Genomic DNA, 12,601 nt, shown 5'->3' with positions numbered 1-12,601 from the left:
ATTTGGAGATTCCTCTATAGTTCTGGACAACCACCTTCGCACCCTTTTTGTGGAGTGGAATAATAAAAGGGTCTTTCCAGATTTGAGGAAAAACAGATGATGAGATAGACAAATGAAAAAGTTTAAGAATGGGTTACCAAATGGTTCCGGTACAAATCTTAAACACCATAATCATAAAACTAATTAATTAACTAATAATTAAAAAAAAAAAATTAAAAAAAAATGTATAAAGGGAAAACAATAAATGAAATAATCCATTAAAAAGGACAAAGTTGATTAAAAGGTGAACTAAATATCTAACTCAAAAGTAAAATATCAAGAACACTATACGGACAAATAAATTCAAAACGCACAAAATAAGAAAATTTGTTAACATTAAATAACAATCAAAACCAAAAGAAAACAACTCGAAGAAAACCCAAAAAAGAAAGGAAGGGCAGAAGAGTAGTTGGGAAAGACGGGTTCTGGGAAAATTAGCATATTAATGCCCCCCGCCCCCTTACTAATTAGCATATTAATGACCCCGCCTCTCACTAATTAACATATTAATGGCCCCCGCCTCTTCATTAATGTATGCGGGTTCTGGGACAATTAGCATATTAATGGCCCCCGCCCCCTTACTAATTAGCATATCAATGACCCCCGCCTCTCACTAATTAACACATTAATGGCCCCCGCCTCTTCATTAATGTATGCGGGTTCTGGGACAATTAGCATAATCCATAAATGATCTGATTTTAAAAGGTTTAGATGTCATAAAAATATCACGATCATATCCGTAAAGAGTATACTAAATTGCCCCCCAACCCCACACCACCATGTGACAATACTGATCACGTGACCTTTTTGCCTCATTATCAGCAATTAATATTCAGCAGGTGTTGCTGTACACGGGAGAAAGGTCGCACACTTTCCCCACATCCCCATGTGACAATATTGATCATGTATCCTTTTCCTCATTATCAGCAATTAATATTCAGCAGGTGTTGCTGTGCACGTGAGAAAGGTCGCAAACCCAAAACATCTAAAGCTGGTTGCCTTAGAGGGACATGTCCGATCATGTTGGGGAATAACGTTTCCTATGATTGTAAACATTAATAACAATAAAATAAATCCCACAAGTTAATGATTCTCAGATGTCGAATATTTTCAAACAGACATTTTTTTTTTCGCCCCAGAATGTTTAATTGGTAAATTTTCCAAGATCTCTCCTTTCTACAAACGGGTCATAAACATATCATAAAAGGGATTCAAGCAAGAGGTACCCGAACATGCGCACCTGTCTATTACCTGACCGCACGCCCATTGACAAAATCATGAGCCTTACGCCAACGACCTCACGGCTGACTGCTAGCTCTAATACGTTCCCATAATAGGGGTTGAAGTCACGACCGCGCAACAACTCGCAAGTAGCCGACATATCTCAGTCAAGGAAATATTTTCCATTCTCCGTACCTGTAATTTTAACTCGAAATAAAATGTCAGAAGTTTATTTTGTACCATTATAATACATTTATTTATTTATTTTGGTATTGCGAACGTTTGTGTTATATATAGAAATTAATTTTCTGCTTTGATTCCGGCGATTTGCATAGAAGAAGCAGGCGCACGTTTCCGACGTCATTTCTGGATTACAAAATGTAAAGTGTTCACCATAATTCGTAGTTTTGAGGTCATGTTCACCTCGATTCATGAACATAGTTTTTGTGTTTAGAAGGTATTGAAAATGCTGACCAATTATCTCTCCTTTAAATTGTTCAAGTAATTGGTCAATTTCCTCATGAAACTTCATTTGGTTAATTTTGTTTTCTTGCACATCTTTACACATCTTGTCTCAACTTTAAAATAATGTATAAAAATTATTTTATTGCTTTGAAGCTACTTTTAAAATATGTCAAAATAATGTATGCATTGTTAAAAGCACAAACCCCGCCCTCAAGGTGTGTTTCACAATAGAGAAACCGGTTTTCTTTAAACCTGTTTAATGACGGACAGCCCATTTCCTCGACATTAATGAGCTGACGACTCCCAAAAAACGTCTGTAGAAATCGTTTTTTTTCCACACCCTTATAAATAATTTGTTTTCCGCTTGTAATTGTCCTTAGATACTTTCGAGATTGTGGAAAACTATTTTCTCCATCGTTCCAAAAAATTTTGTGATGTGCATTGGTTAACCAAATTGCAGTCTTTCGAGATTTTGTATTTAGCAAAGTAAAATCATATGGTGGTTCTATTAAAAAAACCATTATTCAAGTTTGGATCTTTTTCGAATACAATTCCAATTTCCTTTAGAATAAAATTATTATTATTATCAAAGAAACCTTGAACATCAATCGAAACACTATCTTTCAACATTTTTCTAATGTTAAACAACTCGTTGTACTAGTCCGTTTAGTGGGTTATATTCAACTAAACGGTCTTGTATGAGGAGACAGTAAGCTTGGGTATTTTCATGACTTGGTGTCTTTAATTCTATTGAAATTCTCACATCAATAGGACCAATTTTTACTGATTCATTTTGATATGAAAGATCAACCACAAAAATAGGGGTCTTCAATTTAAATTCATTTGGGGTCAAAAATGGTTGTGATTCACGATTATAGTAACATTATTGAAATCTTGTATACATTTCATATAGGTGAGCATACTAATTCTTACTAAATTCAACACTCAGATTATTATGGATATGACTCAGAATTCAAGTGAACTTTCAAGTTTGATAAGTTATTTGTGATAAGTTCTTCATTTAGTGTAAATCCAATTATGGCAAGTCTTGGTTTTTCGCGGTTAGCCGACAAATTCACATTTCAGCTGTGTTGGAATGCGATTGGTAGGTTTACACAACTTTTTATAATATCGTACATCTCAATTTTTGTAAAATCGCTCAGTGTTACATAGGGAATTTTCCAGATTTTATTGGTAATTTCCAGTTTAAAAGTTTGCTCATTTCTGATTTGTTCAAGATTCGCCAAGATTCTTAGTTAGCATCAACACTAGTTCGTGTTTACAATTTAACAAAACTTTTTTATAATCCTCAGCCAATCCCAACAAATTTTTTAATGGTACAGAAAAATTTTAAGTGGGGATCCCGTAGAAATTTCGTCTCCACTGCTCCATCCAGAATTTAATAGGTATTGACTTTGAAGATTATCCAGAGATATACAATTTTTTAGGGTAGTAGTCATACCGACAGAGACTTGACACGTTGGACTCGTTGTATTTAGTTGTTACCTAGCAGTATTTTGATGGATTCTTTCTTTTTAGTATTGTTTTCGGATGGTTACTTTTTGTATAGTACCTGTACAGTACTTGATTTTGGATTGTTACTATCTGTATAGTATCTGTAAAGTACTTGGTTTTAGATGGTAACTAAATGTTAACAAGTATTATGAGTTGCTATAGTCTCATATTAAGAATTATCAAAGTACACAAGTTAAAGTTTCTAAGATGTGTTAGCCAAACACACTTGCAGTGAACTATCATTACCTGACCGTCATCAAAGTCACATGCCCAAGACCCAAGGACATTGAATAAAATACTTCCCCTTAGTTTGTACCTGGAGTTTTAATTACAGTCAGATACAAAATTTGTAGGATCATTCAATATTTCTTTATATATTTTATTATTGTAAACATATTTCATTAAATTCATAATTAATTATATTTTATGTATATTTGTATATAATTAATTTTCGTACTCCATCCCTCTGTAAGAAACATGTCGCTTATTAATCTTCGTTCCAAGCGCAGATTTTCGCTTGGCTCCCATAGATAGATGTAAAATAGTATTCACAATGTAATCTTTCTCAGATGTTGAATTATTTTTAAAGCATTCATTTGTTCCATCCCATAATAATATTGTAACATATTTCGAAGGCATCATTAGCTAGCATAGGAGCGTCTTTCAATTTAATTTCTGATTCAAGCTTATGATAGAGGTGTTGGGACCTGGTAATATCGGTTTTTGTTGTAAACTATCTAATACTATTCTATTTGTATACTATTTGTATGAGTAAGGCATCAATGTCGAAGATTCTGAATAAGTTTAATAAACTCTTTAATTACAATACTGATTAGCTGGTTACTATCTATTTAGTAGATGTATACAAGTTGTTTAGTATCTGGTTTCTATATGTTTAATAGAAGTATACAAGTTATTTACTAGATGCCCTTCAGTTCTGCAGTAGGGACGCGGTGACATGGCTCAAGGCAAAAAGCTTTTTTGTTTTTTTTTTGTGCCTAAAACTCTGTGCCGCTGTTGACGTCAGCAGAGAAGTCGGCGCAGCGTAGAAGACTGCCTACAAAAACGATCGTGCAACAAAGAGAGGCAGATATTCGGAAGTTCCCTCTCTTTCTTTGTTTAATAATCTGCCTGCACTCGGCGCTCTCAGAGACAAATTTCGGCAGGTCCGTTATTTCTTTTGAGTCTCTCCGTTATGTCCGGCTAGCGATTAATGTTTCGGCGGAAAAATTTTCGTGGCGCAGCGACATGTGAATGCTCTAATATTTATTGTATATCGAAAAAAAAACAACTAATATTGTTTTATAAAAGTACATTATTTGATTATAGTAAAATTAAGTAAATTGAATTTACGTTTAATGTTGTGCTTACGTATTATACATTAATATTACAATATAATTTTTTAACTAAGTTATAGAAATTAAGTTAGTTAAAATTTATTTAAAACATTTTAATAGTACCATTTTTAAAGAATTCATTTTGTATTTTTTACTCAAAAAAGCAAAAATTATGTAGTCGGATATTTTTCGCTTTAGAAAGGGTATAGGTGCAGTGGCACGCGCCAACAGCGAAGAGAAATTAAAAGAAATCATGTAAAGGGGTGAGAGGAATACTTGGTTCATTCTGTTTGAGTTATTGAAAGGGAAGCAAGCCATTTAAGTTGTGCGCAGCAGATTTACTTCTTTCGTTTTTTAAAGTGAAAATAATAAAGTCAGGTAAGTGTTACATTAAGTTGAAGATGTTGTGCATTGATCTTAGTTTAAAGTATTGAGGTATTCAATGGGTTCCGTTAGCCGAAAGTGGATGATGAAATGTTTTGCGCCAATAAAAATCCTGCAAAGGGTGAAACACAGCTCTAAAAGGTAAATATGCAAATAAACAAATAAAACGCATTTTTTAAGCATATGACCATAATTTTTTATCAGGAGCGTTGGCCAAGGATTCGGAGGACCCGGGCAAAGGTTTAAGGAAGGCGATGACCAATGTAAAAAGCAAATTAACGTAACATAAAATTAGGCTTACTAACAATAATTGTCCTTTAACAGAAAACCTAAATAACATTATTTAATTAAAATATATTTAAAAGTATATACAAATTTATGTATTTTAAATTCTATAATTTGATTTGTGTGATGTGATTTTCACAAGTGATTTCACTTGGGACGTGTCACTTGCAAGTGATTTCATAAGTGAAAACTCATGGAAAAAATTTGATTTTCACAAGTGATTTCACTTGGGACGTGTCACCGGCACGTGTCAGGCCATACGAAAAATGAGTATAAGGAACAAGTGAAATCCCGTGGGACTTCGAAAAATTTTCATTTGAATTTTCACTTGTGAAAATGCGGACATCCCATAAAATTTTCTATATGGAGCGTCACTTGTTCTTCACTTGTGCAAGAGGACTTGTCCCACGGGATTCACAAGGTGATTCACAAGTGAAACTTTTTTTTTGGAACTGAAGGGTGTATACAAGTTGTTTACTAGCTGTTTAGTATCTGGTTACTATATATTTAGTAGATGTATACAAGTTGTTTAGTATCTGGTTTCTATATGTTTAGTAGATATGTTTAGTAGATGTATACTTAAATTTGACTGCCACATAATGTCCACTGTCAGCAAGGCCATGAGTGTTCTTGGGTTTATAAAGCGTTGGTCAAAAGAATTTGATGACCCTTATACAACCAAATTATTATTTACCTCCCTTGTCCGTCCTCTTTTGGAATATTGTTCTTCGGTTTGGAGTCCACAATATCAAGTGCATATTGACCGTATTGAGTCGGTACAAAAAAAATTTCTTCTTTTTGCCCTTCGTAGTTTGAACTGGGATCAAAACATAAGGCTACCTTCCTATCAGAGTAGATATTTATTGCTTAATTTACCTACCCTTGCAAATCGTAGAACAATGCTTGGTACTATTTTTATGCAAAATCTTATAAGAGGTGATATTGATTCTGTAGAACTTGTAAACCGCCTAACTTTCAATGTTCCTGTTAGACTAACACGAAATTATTATCCCCTAAATTTGCCACGATGTACATCTAATTTTTGTCTGCACGAGCCCTTTCGCGTTCTATGTAATAATTATAACAACCTTTATCATTTAATTTGCACTTCAACTTCTATCCCGGTATTAAAAACTAATATTTAAACTCATTTGCTTCATTCTTAGATGCTTCTTTTATTTTCATTTGTGTCCCGTCTGTATTAGTTTTTTGTATCTTCCTCGCGAACTCGTATTTTTTGCCCAAATTGATAAAAGGGCCCCGCGCGTAACAAGCACGTGCTTGGTGTCGTTGCGCCACTTGTTTGTACTGCTCGTAGTGCATCAACGTCCATCATCATACAAGATGTTTACTAGATGTATACAAGTTGTTTACTAGCTGTTTAGTATCTGGTTTCTATATGTTTAGTAGATGTATACAAGTAGTTTACTAACTGTTTAGTATCTGGTTTATATATGTTTAGTATCTGTTTACTTGATGTTTACTAATTATTATTAGCTAGTTACTAGTTGTTATTAACGTCTACGAGCTTTTATAGTCTTTTGTTAAGAATGATCAAAAATTCTTGATCACTAGACGACTTTCGATGTGAAGTAAAAACATGCACTCTGATTTTCAATGTGTTTGCTATGTACGTAAGAAAGAATGCAAAGCCAAAATACCTCAAGATTGATATAAAAATCTTAGAGGAACATGTCCGATTGTGTTGGGGGAAGATGTATCCTGTGATTGTAAGACTAATTAAGAAATAAATTTTTCACAAGTTGTCTAAAAGCTGTGTAAAAGCTGCTTTGATAAACACCCTGCAGTTCCACAATTGAGTTAAGCGCCCAATCATCACGAAGCCGACTGCGACGTCGGCAGAGAAGCCAGCGACGCCGGCAGAGCTGAGCGCAACGGCGGCAAAGCGACGCGCTCTCAGTCGGGTCCGCAAAGAGAACGCACAAAAAGTAATTTTGGGCTCTCCCTCTCTCGCCATGACTCAAACGGAAAAGTGCGTGTGATGGGAAGGAGGCCCAGCAACTAAAATATATAGACTTTTGTGCACCCTTGCCTTTTGAATAATGCGACATTTGTTCGTAAATGATAAAAGAACCATTTAAAATAAAAGGTTTCTGTTTTAAAATATTTGTATTTCTTAAACAAATTTATAGGTTTATTAATATTATTTAATAATATGTGAAGTTTTAAGAATATATTTTTATAAGCCGATTTGCATAGTCGGATATGTCTATAAATACCCTGCTTTTATGTGCAAGATGCATAGACCAAACGGGACATGCCAAAAAAACAGAACAACAACGGATTAGCGGAACCGTTGTTGTTGTTGCTTGTTGTTTTTCTGGAAGGCACGCGACTTTTTTCGTCTTTTTCACTTGGGTTTACTTATGTGAAGGAGTTAGAATTGCACGCAATTAAGGTAGTTAAATAAAATAAACCAGTGGTTTAAAAGTGATACCTATACGATTCCCAGGTAAGTCTGTTGCAGACCAATATTTATTTAATCAGTGAGAGTAAAAACAAGTTAAAGTATATTGAAAAAATGGAAAATAGAAGATTCCCAAAAAAACACGTGGCGGAAAAAAATAGCTGTGAAAAAAATTAATTTTTGACGTGAAAAACAACAAACGATGCATATAAATAAACAAATGAATGAATCTGTGAAAAAATTTGAAAATCTTATTGAGTGCTAAGTTCCTATGGACCAAAAATAAGAGATGTTCGTTTTTATAACTTATGATTTTTTGTATTAATAACATTAAAGCACAATTTTTATTTTTGTGTAAGTAAACGAACATGGCTATTTAAATAAAAATCTCAAACATCTCTAATTTTCCGTCCCTGGAAAAGTGGTATTTTTTCCGCATCTGCAAAATAAATAAATGATTTAATAAATAATAAAAAAAGTACATAAATAATTTTTACAACAAAATAAAATAAATCAAGTGACCAAAAACAAAAGTTTGCAAATTTCTTCTCGATATTTTATTAATTTTCTTATATTTTTAGACAAGGCTGATGGTAAATCTATAAAAAAAATGGAGGGCTAAGTCGTTCCATCTTAAGCATATTATCCGAGGAACTTGTTCTGTCCCACAACTTGGAGGGGGGCAAAACAAGAAGAGGCTCAGACTACCCAAATTTCGCCCGTGCCTTATTAAGTAAGTTTTGGTTGAGGCTGAAAACTATTGTTTGTAAGTTTAATTTTTAAAAGACTTCTGGGATTTTTACATTGAATGCCAAAGATAACATTTCTTTTATTATAAATAAATCTTACAAATAACGATTACTTTCGGTCACTCGTTTTTATTCTCGTCTTGTTTTATTTTTAAAACTAATTTTTTTCTAATACTAGATGCAATCGCCCTGGTGGATCCCTCGGAGCCTCCCGAAAAGGCGCTGCAGAAGGCAATGCGGTGCGTTAAAAACTTGAGTTGTACCAAAAAAAGGCAACGCCGGCACCAGATGCTGAGAAGGAGGTGCCAGCGACCCCGATAACACCGGAAGCCCCCGAGCTCAAATTTTAAAATAAACAAAAAAAAATAAAAATTACAACTGAAATTTTATTTGCTGCTAAGCGCTCAACGTGTGCTGAATGTGCCCTTTTTCGCTGCTTGAATGAGCGCTCAACGTGTGCTGAATGTGCGCTTTTTCGCTGCTTGAATGAGCGCTCAACATGTGCTGAATGTGTGCTTTTTCCGCTGCTTAATCGAGCGCTCAACATGTGCTGAACGTGTGCTTTTTCTGCTGCTCAAAAAAGCGCTCAAAAGGGTGCTCAAAAAAGCGCTCAATGCGTGCTATTTTATGAGCACTGATGAACCCTAGGACATGCCTATGTTAATTTAAGCACTTAGTTCCATACAAATTGTGCGCTCATTGAGCGCTCAGTGATGAGCTTTTTGCAGTTATTGAGTGCTCAATAAGCGCTGAATGGTACTGCAGGGTAGTTATAAGCTACCAAAAAAAATATCTAGAAAGAACAAAATTTAAAACTAACTATAATTGGGAAAGTAATTGAAATCGCTCAGGCGTAATACAGTAAAAAACAAAAAACACTGTGATTATCCCATTTTCTATCACCATAACAAATGTGTATACCCACACCTAAATGACCAATTGTATCCTTTGTCCAAAAATGTCTGTGACTTTCACTTATAAATTTGTCATCGATAATTTAAATCCGTACCGTAATTTAACCGTACCATAACCCCAGAGTCAAGTTGGTTACCTACAATAAACATAGGTGGTGGTGTAAAGGATTGCTAAAATGCCTCGACGCAGGCGCAAATGTCATAAAAAATGATCATAAAAATATAATTAGGAAAGTAATTTTTATTTGCGAACCATTTATAACTGTTACCAACAACACAAATAGTTATGTTACAAAGGATTTGCGTCAATGCCTCGACGCAGGCGCAAAGGTCAAGGTATTGGAAAAAAATTCATGGAATATTGTCCCTTCATAAAAGAGGTCATAGAATATATAATTAGGAAAGTATTTTTTATTTGCGAACAATTTATAAATGTTACCAACAACACAAATAGTGGTTACAAAGGATTGCTAAAATACCTTGATGCAGGCGCAAAGGTCAAGGTAATGGAAAAATTCATGGAATATTATCCCTTGACCAAAAACGAAAATTTCTTCTATTTGGATAATAAAAAAATATATATTAATTCAATACTTTGATTTTTCCATCAAAATGCTTGATAAATCTAGTTGTTTGATATTCTCTAACTAATTGAGTAATAAGTTTTCATGTGCCTATTTAATTTACCAAAAACAGTATTAGTCTTCTCTCATAAAATTGATCTTTTGGATCCCTCTAATTCCCCACCGGTGAAATATATGTTCCTCATATTCAATAGTGATGGTTTGTCATAGATGGGTACTTGTAATTCATATTTAAGATATTTACATCCTTCTCTAACTAATATCCTTTTATCCATCATGTAAACAGGTCTAAACCTGTTGTATTGCGTGCTTCAACCCCTAGCCACACCCACCACTGTAACAGATTTGACTTTTCCAATGGCCTAAACTGTACATTTCTTTTGATTTTCTCTTTTCCTTTCTAAGCAATGTACACAATTTTTAAACTGGTTCTGACCTCCCTCTTTAATGGCATCCTCTACTTTATTTTCGTTATATTTTCGATCTTTTCCTAACTGTAGGTTGTTAAACTTTATCATTTTATGGCATTATTGAGCTCCCGAAATCCCAGATATTAACTCATAACATGTAACTAGCAGAATATAGTTAAAGATATCAGACTCTAAAAAGACAAGATTTACCTACAATTCAATTTACCATCTACAATCCCTGGAGAAGAGTTTAGTATTTGCAGTTTAATTTCCAAATTTATTGATTTCACAGATTCCCGCTGGTGAATACCAATTTTTAACAAATGGCTGCCAACTCCATACCATTCAGACACTGGTTTACAACCTCATAGAACTGACTCTCAAGGTATCTGTAATGCACAATATATTTCTGTCTCTTTTCTTCTAATCAATTTTAAAATAATTTCAAAAACTGGTTTTGGAGTTCATTTTATTCTTAGAATTAAATTATCACTGTGGACGGCAGTACACGTAGTGGCGAAGCGCGCAAGAGAGCGTGCGAAAACAACTACTATATATGTATAGCCGCATAATTGAAAATCTGCTATTATGGTCCGATCATAACGAGTGATACACCAATCGAAAGGTATCGCACTAACTAAGAAGATTGCATATCAAGACTTTCGAAATATAGATTTGTTTGGGAGAAAAAGCGGTGAAAGTGAAAAAGTAAAAATTTAGAATATTGGACCTGCTGGATACGGTGGGGATAAAAGCCCCCGGCTGTTTAGCTAGTTTTATTCTTACTGAAAATATGCGTCGAATGACACCTCATTTGTTGAAATCCGATGTTCCGTTCAAAAGTAATTCAAAAACAAGATTTTCTTCTTCTTCCCAAAATGAAAATGTTTGTCCCTTTGTTTGTGGGCTTGTATGCATCCCATCTTAGTTTTAGGGTTTTGGAAACCCTATGGGTGTATAAAGCAGCTTGAAATAGAAAACGTTTGTTCTACGACTTTTGGAAAAACCCGCTAGTTTAGCGGAAAATCAAAAAAAAAGACAGATTTAAAATGCTTATAGTATCTAAACAACTAATGCTACAGAAACGTGCTATATATCCCTGAAAAGATAATTTAATACTCTAATTACTTTTCATATAGTACAAATTTCAATAATAAAAATATAATAGATTTAGAGCTATGGCAAAAAGTTATTTTTTAAAACCACTTTTTGACTATTTTCTCAAAATTGAGTCGAACGATTTCTTTTTCATTTTTAAATCATTTAGCCCTTGAAATTCCTCAACTTTTGATATATAACACTTTTTGCCCTAAAAATTACCGTTTGGAAGATATTAAGCGATAAATAGTGGAACTCGTTTCAGCTCCGTATACGAAATATTTTATACTTATTGGAATAAACAAGAAAAAAACCAACTTGATGAAAAAATTCTTTTTAGATTTTTTCAAACGGAAAATCTGTTATGGTTTTAGGGTCCTTTACTTGCATGAAGCTAATCGAAATAGGAAACTTGATCTGTTCTACCACTTTGGAATAACCCGCTAGTTCGGTGGGAAATATAAGAAACGAAAGGTTTCTCTTGGAATCTGAAACTATACAGCCCTTGAGATTCCAAACTTGTGCTGTTAAAATAGGTAATTGAAGTGATAAAACTTTTTATTAAATATTTTAATACTCATGAGACGACTCCTAGTCATGGTATTGGGGTACTTAAACTCTTGTGCAAAAAACTTCTGATATCAAACAAAAACACCTCTAACGAGGTAAAAAGTAGTGGCGAAAGCGCTCTTAACAAAAATTTCTGATATCAACAATTGTGACGAAAAATGATATATTCTATAAAATAAATAAACTATATTAAATTTATGTATTCGGCACGCTACAGCAGAAAATTTAGGTGTAGGTAAATAAATATTTACTGTTGCGGGCCGAAATCATAAATTTAATATAGTTTATTTGTTTTACCGAATATAATATCATTTTTCGTCACAATTGTTGATATCAGAAATTTTTGTTAAGAGCGCTTTCGCCACTACTTTTTACCTCGTTAAGAGGTGTTTTTGTTTGATTAAAAATTATTAAGCCAACAGAGATAATAATGTTTTTGTGATAGTATCCCATGAGTAATACATAATTCTTATTTGTATATCTTCAAAATTATTTATTTCAGAAAATTATTCATTAATCACATTCAAATAATATTCATAATATATCTTACAATTTTTTAGAATTATCAATGAAGTTTCCCAATTATTAAAATTAAATGATAT

At 33.6% G+C, this 12,601-nt stretch overlaps 1 long non-coding RNA gene across 1 annotated transcript; it reads left to right on the top strand.

The window, feature by feature from the left end:
- Nucleotides 1–7,251: 7,251 nt before the first annotated feature.
- LOC139354267 (uncharacterized) lies at nt 7,252–8,765 on the top strand. The gene is made up of 3 exons (XR_011605414.1): nt 7,252–7,719; nt 8,256–8,407; nt 8,602–8,765. It is a non-coding gene; the product is annotated as an uncharacterized lncRNA (long non-coding RNA).
- The last annotated feature ends 3,836 nt before the right edge of the window (nt 8,766–12,601 follow it).

The sequence above is a fragment of the Drosophila suzukii genome, assembly GCF_043229965.1.
Source record: "Drosophila suzukii chromosome 2 unlocalized genomic scaffold, CBGP_Dsuzu_IsoJpt1.0 scf_2c, whole genome shotgun sequence".
Lineage (NCBI taxonomy): Eukaryota > Metazoa > Arthropoda > Insecta > Diptera > Drosophilidae > Drosophila > Drosophila suzukii.
This window is presented reverse-complemented; position numbering and strand designations above follow the sequence as displayed.